The sequence below is a fragment of the Sitodiplosis mosellana genome, unplaced genomic scaffold (genome assembly GCF_009176505.1).
Source record: "Sitodiplosis mosellana isolate CC-2019 unplaced genomic scaffold, AAFC_SMos_1.0 Smas_scaffold_5, whole genome shotgun sequence".
Taxonomy (NCBI): domain Eukaryota; kingdom Metazoa; phylum Arthropoda; class Insecta; order Diptera; family Cecidomyiidae; genus Sitodiplosis; species Sitodiplosis mosellana.
The window spans coordinates 609,655-620,004 of record NW_022595248.1 but is presented as its reverse complement, the minus strand read 5'-3'; positions in this window follow the sequence as shown (position 1 = coordinate 620,004).

Genomic DNA, 10,350 nt, shown 5'->3' with positions numbered 1-10,350 from the left:
TGATAATAATAATGTGGAAATTTATTTTCCAGCGTAATTGTGTGAAAAGTTTACTAGCGTTGATCGTCGTAGAAATACCTGTCTTTCCTAACTTTCGGTTCACTCACTGTTCTCCTCTCTCACCGTACACACTCACCAATTTGAACCATTTTCTATCCACCGTGCAAAATGCTAGGGGCATTTCACTCGCATTCGAATACATGATCATTCGTGCACGAATCCTGCATTCGCGAAAAACAGTATAAGTATTTGCATTCGCACCATGTATTCGTACTGCCGCGCGAGCATTCGCGCGACTCCGCATATGAAACGTATTAAAACACTCGCACATGTATTCTTCGCGAATGCGTTCAGTTGCGATGAAGTGTCAAACACAGTCAAACATGTGGAAAGATGTCAGACGTGTTTGAAAAATTACAACGTGCATTAGGTGAACCTCTACCAGAAATTTTACAATTAATTCTCACACATTCTGGATTTGATATAGAAAGCGCATTAGTTACGTTAAATACAAGCATTTGCGGTCGCAGGTGTCCGATTTTTTGCAAATTTGTTTCCGTTTGATTACAATTCTTGATTAACTGTGGCAACTGGATGATAAACAATCGGTGACCCGGTTTAAATTTAAACCTATTCACATTCTCGTATGATGTTTCTATGAGAATTTCTGGGTTTTCAATGACATAGTTCTCGATATCCATAATAGCATCGTTGTCAATGGACATTAGAGATGATTCATTTTCAAATGCACAGAATTCCAGGATTTTAATAATATCGGCCGGAATTTTTTCATTCAAATATTTTTCTAATTTGAAAATAACATTTTCCAGTCCCTAAAATACAAAACACAACTTAAATTGATGTTAAATTTGAATCGAAATAACTATTTACCATTTTGGCGAAATAATGTAAACACTGTAGTTGCAACGATTAACACAACAAATCAATATAGATCTGTCAAGTGCATTCGCATTCGCGCAGCAATATTCGGACGTATTTGCTAATGCGCTGTATAGATACATTAAATGGTTATTCGTACGAATGCGAATATTCGGCACGAATATCAGTATTCGCGAGTGTTTATATTCAAATGCATGGCAAAGTATTCGCGCATTCGTACGAATGACAGTATTCGCATAGAGTGAAATCCCCTTAGGCAAAATGACTGGTTGCGTTTTTCGTTGTCAATCCATTAAGCCGTGATTAGTTTAATCATATGAAATGGTTTATGGAGCACATTCCATGCGAGCTAGTGTGTGTGTGTGTGTGTGTGTGTGATATGAGGCAAAGGTGCATCCGAGCATGTTTTCTAACTAAAAATCCTCATTTCGGCTTGCATGTTTTATTATTATTTGTATGTGTTTGAGTGTGAGTGTGCAACGATTTGAACCTTAACTCCTGGGACACGGGAAATGGGCTCGCCGAAGCAATAGTGAAATAAAATCAATGATTGCAATTTGCTCGTAATGCACTCGGTACGCGCACACCGAACATTGTTGTTGTTCGGCACAAAAACGGAAAGATATTATACAAATTTTCTTTGTTTCCTCTAACACACTCACACACACACATAACCCGTAATGTGGAACATGTTCTCACTCTTTCTTTCTCCGTCGGTTGTTCTTTCGATCTCTCTCTCTCCGTTGGTCGGTCGGTTCGAGTTCTGAATTTGTTGTGCAACCGCATGAACAAAATGTGAAATAATCTTTGCCGTTCGTTTCTTTTATTCCACGATAATGTTTTTGTTTGGTGGTGGCGATCCGTTCGGTTGTTGTGTGTTCAAAATGTGCGGTGCTTCGTTGCTGCGTCTTCAAACTCCTTATACAATAACATGCACTTTGGCTTAACTCAATGTGGATTAATCTCTAAGTACTCGAAAGCAGTCGAATGTATCTCGAATATTAAATAGATTTTCGAGCGAAAATTTGTTTGTTTTTCGTCGTCGTCGTACGCTACGACGTATCAAGAAGAGAAGAATCGTGTGTGTGGATGTATGTGTGTGTGGATGTATGTGTGCGACGATGGCAAAATGCTTTTAGTTATTGGCGCGTCGTTGCTATCGTCTCGGTACAAAATTCATTCATCCACTCCGCTTGATGGTCGTGCGTGTAGGTAGTTGTGCAAAAGTGTTAAGTAGTTGCTTTCCATTGTGTATTCGCATGGTTTGCCCGGATACCTACACAAATCGTATGTATATGTGCACATTATAATGATTTTAAGGATGTAAATATGTACAGAGAGCAGAACACATACACACACACACACACTCCAAATCCAAAGCAATATTTCTCAGTACTCTCGACAAAGACTAAGAACGGCACTCACAACGACCATCCAAATATTCAGATTGGGAAAGATTAGTTGTATGTGAATGAAACGAATAAATAAGTTTTTCAATAGATTCTGGTTATTTTTTTCGGGCAATATTCGTAATTCATCGCATGGATTTTGATCCGGGTGAACGAAAGAGACGGAGCTGAAGAGGCAAAATAAAACGAAGAGAGAAAAAGAGAGAAGAGCGAATGAGACTGAGTCAAAACACGTATCGTGAATAACAATGCGAACGCATGAAAACACACGAAAAATAAATATTCACCAGAAGAAATCCATATAATACCCATTTAATATTGTGTGCATTCTATAAAATCATAATACCAATTTAATTTCTTTGTCGGCATATCGCTCACTCGCTCGCTGGCTGGCTGGCTGGTTGTAAACGGTCGCGCACAACAACAACAACAAAAATATTTTGGACCAAATGGAAGAAGTGTACTTGAAACGAAATAGAAACAATAATAATAACAAATGATTAAACAAGAAAGAGTACTCACGAGACTGAGAGAGAGAGAAAGAGAGAGTACCGCATCGGCCGACCGATCGACAAGCCAGTGACCATGTTTTTAGGGTAAATTAACAAGCAACCGAAGAGACGAGAAAAAACACACACACACACAATATCGGAGAAAAACAAAGAGAAGCATTTCTATTGTTTGTTATGGACGGAGTTTTTTTTTATTCCATCGTTTTCTTTACCTTGCCCATGGATCGCGAAGAAATAGCCACGTTGCACAGATTGCGGCGACATCAACTTAAGTTGTACTTATGCTAATGCGAACAAATAGAAACAATGCGCTCGATAACCATAAAATTGTTGACTCAAGTACACGGGTTGTAAATAATTTGTTGGTTTGGCTGCAGTTTTTCCACCGGTGGCCACTTTGAAAATTAGCGTTTTGCCAATTTCTTGTTCTTTTCTCCCTCGTAGAGCAGTTCGAACAGTAAACACATATGTGTATGTTTTCCCGTAATCACAACAAGCGGTACCGCGCATACTTAATTGCAATTTTTTGCCATCGACTGAGAAAAATTCGCCCACAGATTCACACGATTCATCAACACCCAGGCTAATATTATGTTCTCACTCATTGGCATTATGCGTCGTCTGCGCTCTTTGATCGCAGCGTTGGCAACGACTCCATTTACTACAAATGCATCGTTGTTTTGTTTCCTTCATTCGTCGCTCGTTTTTTCTTCTCTACAATAAATTCTATCGTATTTTATTTGCTTTGGGATTTTTCACTCGAGTATTTTATTTCATCATGTTTTTAAAGCATTTTATTTGCTTTAAATTAAATTTGGAAAATCAAACATGCATACAATGGAATGGCAGTGCTAATGTGGCCCGAAATGAGTGAGGCAAAGAGATAGACAGAGACAGAAAGAAGCCAAACGCAAAGAAAAATATGGTTGTAAAGAGCTAAAATTATGGTTTAATAATAAATTGTGTGATTGTGTGTGTGTCTGAGAGAGTGGCGGAGAGGAAGAAGAAACCAACGCGCGCATCCGACATGTGTGAATCACACGCATATCTCTTCTCTCTTGCGCGCTGAAATCGATGTTTGATGAGAGTGTTTTTTACGAGCGCATACATCACATCATTGCGCTGACGGAATAAATATTTACACTCCATCATCGAGACGTTTTTTTTTTCGTCATTCTGTTCACTGTTCTCCGATCTCGGGGCGGCCGTAATGAGTGTGAATTGCTTGAGTGCAACGATAGTAAGGAACAAAGATATTAAATTAAAAATCAACAGCACAATGCACGTTCTTCACACAATTTTCAATCCGTTTTTCGAAACGGTTCTGGTTAGCACAATCATTATTACCCAAAAAATACTGGGATGGTGTGTTCATTTGAAGGTTGGTGTTTCATTTTATGGTTTTATAAATGTGTTCATCATTACTCATTTTGTGAAGAAATTAGATAAATCTCTTGGATAAACGATTTCTCGGCTGTTTGGGAGAGTGAGACAAACTCTCGGCGCATTTAATGACGCCGAAATGTGATGATGGGAAACGGTTGCGGTTTTAAATGAGCTTATGATTTCATTTCTCGTCTGTCTCGAAACAATTTCGCTCTTTCATTCGATGGCTAAAAATCAACTATTTCTAAAGAAAAGAATCAATGTCAACGGCACTTGTGAAAAGACAGCATTTAGCGACTTGTATTTCAACTTTATCAGCCACGTATCGACATAACAAAGTATCATCAGTAAGAAGATTAGGTGCGCCTACGCCAAAAAAAAAATAGAGGCTAAACAAATTCTGGCTGTTGATCCTAAAAGGATATCAATTATGGCTGCTAATGAAGCCCGTAAATCTTCTTTGTCCTTGTCGAATCTGTGGACCGACACCCCAGAGAAGAAAAAAACGACAACGACGACAACCAAACCAACAAACATTAACGAAATCATAATCTTAATCACTTTTGTCTTCATTTGACATTATCAGTTAAAAAGGTACACTCTTTGAAAACATCCTTCGTTCGTTCGTTCGACATCCTTCAAATTTCTCGCTCTCACTCTGTGGAATAATTAATCGCGCACCGTTCAACCGACGAAATACACGATTTTATCATCTTGCTTATTACTCTTTGTTCTTTAAGTGTATTCAAATCCATTGCGTTCCAAAAAAACGAAAGGAAATTCCAAATCATTGGCAACATCAGCGGCAAACCACAAAAAAAAATAACAACACAGAGACCAAAAGAGACGAAGCCAAAAAAAAATGTATGCCGCATCGCTGACTAAAAAGAGTAATTTATTTGAAATGCAACAACGTTAATAGCCATCGAAATCGAAACTCTTATCTCCTCACCGATATCACTTAAGACGGTTTGAAAATGTGTAAATTTAAGTTTTTCGAAGAGCAGCGCGCATGATTTGTGTGTCGTGATCAATAATCGACGATGAAAAGGTGGAATGGAGGGAAAAACAGAAGCAAAATAGTCACCAATTGTTGGAGCTGAAAAAAAAACCACTTACGCGACACATTTTTCAAAAACGACGAAAAAAATACGATAAAAAAACTATTCTCGTTTGAACACAAACCGATTCAATGAAATCACCGAACATAGCGTTAATCGAAGAATGTCAATGAGTTATTTTTCGTTTTCGGTCTTTTTCTGTGATTTTCATTCGATTTGAGAAGCCGGTAAAAACGTACGAGACCAACGTTTTTGATAAGAAGTAGAATAACAAAAAGCGACGATGATGATGATTTACTGATTCGAAGTAATCGTCTTACCTCCTTACAATAGCACACACAGAAACACTGACCGTATACACACACGTTATAAAATTGTTATTGAATTTGAATATTTTTCTTTATAGACAATCGTAAATATAGAAAAAGAAGAAAACAAGATGCACGAAAACAATACCAATTCAATGAAATCGAGCTATTTAAGCCATGTGCAGGAAGAGTGAGGGAGAGTAGAGATGAAGGAATTCATATCGATCGAATGAAATAGATGATTGCACTCTAACAATAATGTTCCGTCCGATGAATTGAAGCGCTCCATTGAGAATGGATTTTATTCTTTTTCTTTCCCTCTCTCCCTCTCTCTCTCTCTCTCCCTCTCTCTCTCTCTCTCTCATTTCCATTCATTTGAAGGATGGTAACATACACACAAACATTCCAAGATAACTCATAAAAGAATTATATGTATTCTCAGGGATATTTAGCACTTAAACGACGGAAGAGTGTTAGCTATTATCGCATTCAGTGCTTGGCATCGCTGGAACCGACCGAGAATCGAACGATGAAATATGATTATAAATCGTATTTTTCGGTTAGTAAAATGTTACCGTCGATGCCAAACCGCTTTTTTTTTTCAAGAGAACGAATAAGAGAAACAGAGCAAAAGAGAAAGAGAGAATGAGAGAAAGAAAGAGAGATAGAAAATTCAATTCATGCTCCTTGCTCCGGCTTCGACCTCGACCAACCAAAAAGGCATTATAGTAAATCTTGTCGTAATGATAATAATGCTGCATTGAAACTTTTATTTTTCCCCGTGATAACAATAGATTTGGACAAATAAAAGAAACGGAGAGAGAAAGAGAGACAGAGAAGAACAGAATATTCGATTCAATACAATGCACAATTGTGGAAAAAACATGGTGCATTTCTTTGGACAACAACAACAACAATAACAGGAAAAAAAAATCTCATTTCGTTTACGTTGTTACTCTTATTCTTTATTTTCACTTGCAGTTTCAGCATGATTACCTCTCTTTCACTCTCTCTCGCTGTTTTTTCTTTCTTGCTTGCCATGTGCATGTACCACCTTCACAAATGAATCTAGACAAAGCGTCATATTTCGAAAATACTAAGTAAAATATATGGATGCAATGAATGCATACCCGAAAAATGTACTCAATATTTTCGATTGTGTTTGTCGATTCCACATAAAATGTACGATATATTTCGGAGACAAACGACCGATCCGAGTGAACATTTTCGTAGAGAAAAGGCAATCAAATAACGTGAAACAATGCGAAGAAACGATTGAATCGAATGGAATGAAGCAACACAGTTCGAATTGTGATCAATTGATATCGAAGTGAAATGATGAATAGACGCAATTGTTCAATCGACATCGATCAGCATTACAATGTGTATTTCAATGGGCTTTGGTTTCTTAATTACACTCATTGAGTTCGCACAATTCACAACACTTCAAAATGTAAATCATTCTGTGGAAAATTCATTAAATTGTCCAAACTGAAGACATCAACAGCATGAAACGAGTGCCGATGGCTTTTCTTTGGATTATGATGCCATTCATATCTTTTCCGTTTTACCTTTATCTTATCCTAATGACAGAAACACCGGCGGTGCTCATGCCGTCTCGTTTTCATTCCCAAACTGACCTTCGCTAATCCAGTAGCAAACAGAAATCCATGTATTTTAGTCTATTCATGTGATTAATGACATCAAAGTTCCGTCAAATCAAACCAAAGCAACTGTTGACTTTTATGTAGTTTTTTCTCCAAAGAAAAAAAATCAAAATTTCGATTGTAACCTGTTATTTTGTGTGTTTTGAAGTTAAAATTTACAGTACACATTTCGCATGATGTCGGAGAAAAAGGAAAAAATGCACGAATTGTTTGACGAGGCAATATCACTGGAGGCAGAGGTCATAAATTTCAAAGCACTGCATGATTTGCTTGAGGCACAAATTGAATATCAAAGTGACGAATCGATCAGCGGCACAGCATCGACTGCAGGTGAATTGCTGTCGAAACATGGATCAATGGAAGCGACAGCAGCAGGACGGGCAAGTGATCAAAAAACCGATGCAATTCCACCGAAAATATCTGAATCGCAAACCGGGTGGATAGCCAAAGCGTCGTGCTGCGATGATCTTAATAAAAAAATATTCGGAACGCACAGTACATCATTGGCCGAACAGAGAGCTTCAACCAGAGTGGAAGCGAGTGATTTAAGCGGACAAGTGAATTTGCTGGACGATAAACTGGACGATTTCGTGAGTGATACATCGCGGCGAGTGAGCAAAATTAATAAAAGAGTGAAAAAATTGGAAAAACCAAATTCGAAGAAAATTGAATGGGACCAACATTTGTGAATTTAACAGCAAATATAGAGTAATTTTTAGATGAAAAATGATTCAGTATTTTATTAGCATCGATGAACGAAACAATTTGAATGATGCTCAAAATGACAAAATATTTCCACTCCATTGACTAAGCGTTCGAAATTACTACCTATTATTCAATCATTGTTTTCACCGAAAATGCTCACATTCATTAATTGATATTTGTGCCAAGAATGAATAATCGTTCGACCGTTCAGCTCCTTAATTATGATGATTGAAGCAACGGGGGATACAAATGTAAATCACTTCTTGAAATTTTCTCACTGTGAAATAATGTTTCGAACTAAGACATCAATTGAAAACCAAATTGCCTAGTTCAATGCCATTGATGCTGTGCACACACTATTCTACTCTTCGCCTCTGCTCTCGCATCTTCTCTTCTCTTCCTTTGCTCTCTCTCAAGAGGCAAATAGTATGTGTATGCTTGTCTAGACACGCATTGTTATGCGCATACAGTATCGCCAACAACAGGCGAAGTGAGCTGAGCAAAGCAAAGTAATATGTCCTTCGGTGTGTCCATTGTTTTCTGCATCATTATTTTCACAGTATGCATTTACAATTGTGTAACGAATCAGTTCATTTCTTGGCTTCGTAACAACTTAACCAAAAAGAGGACAGAAACCAAAATCTTGGTTATGATAATAACTATGTTTTGCAGGCGCAACAGACATTTTACAGGCACAACGTTAACGTATATTTTACAGAGTTAACGAACGAACGAACGAACGAACGAATGAACGTTTGTTGACGAACAACGAATTCTCTACCTGCGGCGAAAGGACACGGCTGTTTAAGTTGTTCAGTTCAACTCACTGAGAAAAGAGACACATTGAATGCGTAAGTTTTTTTTTTAGGAAAAAACGACAATAATTTTTGTCGTCGATTTTTCTCAAGGCGATGTAACCCATGGAGAATTTTAATGCCGCTCATTTTTACTGACGAACAAAGTCATTTTGAAAACAAAGCCAGTGATAATGTGTCTATTTAGGCATTCTGGTCGATACGCATTACGGCAAACAATAAAACAAAAGACCAGTGACTGAAATGCCATTTGCAAGGGAGAAAAAAAAACTATTCGAATGAAAAAAGAGAAGGCTTGCTCCCGAGGGCGACTAACATAATTTGGCAAATGTCGCAAAATTGAGTCACATTGTTCATACAATTTTCCTTTTTATATTTTAAGAAAAGGAATCACACACATCAGCACAATGCCGATGGGGATCGGAACAATGACAGTGACACAGGTAGAAGAATTGTAGTGGTTTGACTTTGAATCGATATCAATCCCGCTCAAGAAATATAAAGCAAAGCAACTATCGATGTTTTTGTCGTCAATTCTTTTCAATTGAACAATCATTTTTCAAAAACCGTTTTGATTTTTGTAGAAGAAAAAAAAAACGAGAATTAAATTCGTGATTCAAGTGAGAAAAATAGGATTCGGCGAATTTGAAATTATGCCCAAGACAAGAGAAGATTTGCACGATTTGGTTAAAGAGGCCATTCCAAATCCAGATACAGGTGTGGTTAATTTTCGAGCACTTCGTGATGTGCTCGCGGCTTCAATCGGTCACCCCGAAGCACTCGGCATAAAGAAAAGCAGCAGCAGCAGCTCACTAGAACAAGATGATGCTGGTGAAGGTGAACAAAAAGATTCGTCATCGAAAACCGAAAAGAAGAACAACATAAAGGAGTTAACCGGAAAATTGGACTTGATTGTCAGTCGATTTGATGTTTTTACACAGGATTTATCGGAGAAAATGGATAAACTCGACAATCGAATCACTAAACTCGAACAGATTCATAAAGTTGATAACAACAAAGATTCCAATGAATGATATGAATAAAAAAAATTGACTCGATGTTTGGTTAATGAAACGTAATTCAAGAGTTTTTATGTCAAATTATTGAATGTTCTCATCCAAATGTTGGGATAGCCGACAAAGACTTGTTTTTTTATTTCATTTTATTGCATTTGAAACGGTTATTTCCGACAAAATCTCCATCCAAGTCTTAAATAATAAATCCACTACATGTTGAACTTTTCATGAGAAAACTACTTTTCTGAGGTAAATGAAGCAATTTTCACCAAATCAAAGCATTCGATTTTTTGCTGTCACTTCAGCTTTCAATTAAAGAAAAGCATTCGCTACATTTGATTTTTTACGTAAAATTTGTTGTTTGATTTTAACTATGTCCGAACAAAATTTGCACGAGATAATTGAAGAGACAGCATTGGTGCTTCAAAAATTGCTTCTTGCATTGAAAGGCGAAGTATCTGAAAATGATAGTTCATTTGATTTAAGTGAAACGGCAAGGGATGCCAAAAACGTTGAACCGATCGACACGGCGCTAGCATCTAAGGACAAGAAACTGACATTGATTCTAAAA